Source organism: Pinus tabuliformis, chromosome J (genome assembly GCF_031772625.1).
Source record: "Pinus tabuliformis cultivar Carrire ecotype Pingquan chromosome J, CPIR1, whole genome shotgun sequence".
NCBI lineage: Eukaryota > Viridiplantae > Streptophyta > Pinopsida > Pinales > Pinaceae > Pinus > Pinus tabuliformis.
The window spans coordinates 1,085,234,654-1,085,237,367 of record NC_142295.1 but is presented as its reverse complement, the minus strand read 5'-3'; the positions used below and the strand labels follow the sequence as shown (position 1 = coordinate 1,085,237,367).

Below are 2,714 nucleotides of genomic sequence, written 5' to 3'. Positions count from 1 at the left end.
TAGTGGTTGGTCTTCAAACATGTCGAATAATGCCCGCAGGCCATGAGGATGGTTTTCGAAGAGGTTCTTAGTTCAAAAGTTCATCATCAAACACATTTGAGGACATTTCTTGTTCAAAACTCTGTTTTGAATAAGAAATTGTCGAATTCAGTTTTTGTAATAAGATGTATCTTTCCACCATGAAGTTCTTCACTTGCAGACTCTGTGCCTCCTTTGCTAAAGTTCAACGCCAACATCCCTGCAAAAATGCCAAAAATTATGGGGGTGCGCGCTCAGAGATTGAAGTGGGCATTTGAATCAGTGATCGGAGTGGACATTCAGATCCATGATTGAAATGGATATTTGAATCAAAGGGAAGATTAGAAAAAAAAAACATGTTCGGAGTGGTTTTTCCAAACCGAAGCTTTCCAATGGATTTGTCATGTCTCACTCAGATAGATTCCTTGCATTGGATCTTGGATATGAATACTTTTGTGGGTGAAGCATATGATCAAATAAAGGAGATGTGCATTTTTCTTTTTTTTGAATGAATTCTCTTTGCCACCAGACAAAGTTCTGGCTGTATATGTTCAGGCTCCAGGTTCCGAGTTTAAGTACTGTGGTGCAGTATATTGTTCTTGTCCCTCAGTTGTCCTTCCTCTATGCTAGCCAGAGCCAGGGGGTCAGATGCAGCTCACTTCTAATTATGTTCCACTTACAGCGAAGATTGGTGTATCCATTGAAGACCTGAATGCTATTCCTGTTCTTAATGTCGGCCACCAGCAACACATAGAACAACTAGCAATGAAGGTTGGGGAAAATCTATTCAATTTCATGTAGTCATTTTGTACTATGGACAGTAATAAATTGGTAGTGCCTACTGATATACTAGATCGATGGTTCAAGAAATTTCAGGAACGAGCAAAGAGACCCGGAATATTTGAAGAGTTTCGAGTGCTGGCAAGCTAAGGATATCTTTCACGCAATTTACTCTGATTTATAGTCGTGTTTTTCATTGTTTGAAACATTATTAGTGCGTCAAGAAATCACATGGAATTTGCCAGAGGTCAAGAACATCACTGCAGAGCAAGCTAAAATCATGGTTTGCCTGATTTTTTCACAGGTGCCCATGTATGCCCTAGAAGTACATGCGCATACTCACAAAATTGGTGACATTTTTCTATGTGAAAAAACAGAGTTTGTGCATGTGTGTGATCATACATGCCAAGGAACAGTGCTAGATTCAGTCCATCAACCGAGTAGTGAAGTCTTTGAGCTTTTCGATTACCTGTACCTTCTTTCTGGTGGATAGACTGTGTACTTTGGTGAATCCAAATGGCTCAAAAGGTTTTGGGCAAGCGGGTTTCACTTGTCCCAGAACGCGAAATCCTGTAGACCATTTCCTCCATTGCATCAATTCGGATTTTGACAAAGTAAAGGACACGCTAAAGGGATCGTTTAGACATCACGAAATAATGTATGAAGTGGAAGTGAGAGACCCTTTGCTCAAATTCTACTCAGCCCAGGCCATAAGAATCTTGACCGAAGCTTTCCAGTCATCTCAGTATGCTATGACAGCAGCAACCAGGCTTCAGGAAATGTCCCAAATTAAAGGAACAATGTTAAAATCCAATGGAAGTCAAGTGAGCTTCTGGATGCAACGCCTAACATTGACAAGGAGGTCTTTTGTTAATATGTACAGAGATATTGACTATTACTGGTTAAGAGTAATTATATATACATTGGTGTCTCTGTGTGTTGGCACCATCTATTTCGATGTAGGCACAAATTACAACGCCATTGTGGCAAGGGACTCTTGTGGTGCCTTCGTAGCAGGATTCATGACTTTCATGTCTATAGGAGGCTTCCCATCATTCTTAGAGGACATGAAGGTTTTCCACCATGAGAGGCTCAGTGGACACTATGGAGTGGCAGTTTTGCAATTGCGAATTTTTTATCATCTTTTCCATACCTAGTAATGGTGGCCGGATTCTCTACCACAATTGTCTTTTTCATGGTGCAGTTGCATCAGGCTTGTGTTCGCTTTTCATACTGGTTTCTGGATCTGCTTGGAACAATTGCTGTGGTTGAAAGTTTGATGATGATTATTGCTGCTTTGGTACCGAACTTTCTGATGGGAATTGGAACAGGCGCTGCAATTCTGGCAATTTTTATGATGACTTCAGGATTTTCCCGTCAGGTAACCGAGCTTCCCAAGCCAATCTGGCGCTATCCTATTTCCTGTATAAGTTATGGCGCATTGAGCCTCCCGCGCGGCGCACCCACAGCGCGCGACGCATTGGGTGAGATTCCGCAGTGCAAAAATACACTGTCGCGGTGCATACAGTGAGCGCGGCGCACACAGCCTGAAAGTCAAAAAATTGCCGAGACCTTCCTCCATCGCCCAAAATGAATTTGACGGGCTGAGCCTCCATCATCGCTCTTTGTCCAAATATTGGTGTCACAAGCTGGTCTCGGTTGCCTATTCATGATGCAGACTTTGGGTGGGGAAGACCCATATTCATGGGACTTGGAGGCCGAGGAAATCTGGATGCAAATTTTTGGTATGTTCTTTACTCGTATGAGCGAAAAGTTGCTACATCAAAATGAAGCAGCCCTACCCCCCCTCTAAACGACGTCACCAGGCTCAGGAAGCTATGTTTGCATGTGTTGCAGAAGCTGTTACAGCTTCAGGGGAACTAATGACAACTGGTGTTGCTGGACAAGATGATGCC

The 2,714-nt window shown here is 42.7% G+C and overlaps 2 pseudogenes; both read left to right on the top strand.

Annotated features, from left to right (window-relative positions):
• Positions 1-374: 374 nt before the first annotated feature.
• Positions 375-982, top strand: LOC149230762 (protein OPI10 homolog; annotated as a pseudogene).
• A 96-nt stretch (positions 983-1,078) lies between these two features.
• On the top strand, positions 1,079-2,329 carry LOC149230761 (ABC transporter G family member 11 pseudogene; annotated as a pseudogene).
• Positions 2,330-2,714: the final 385 nt, after the last annotated feature.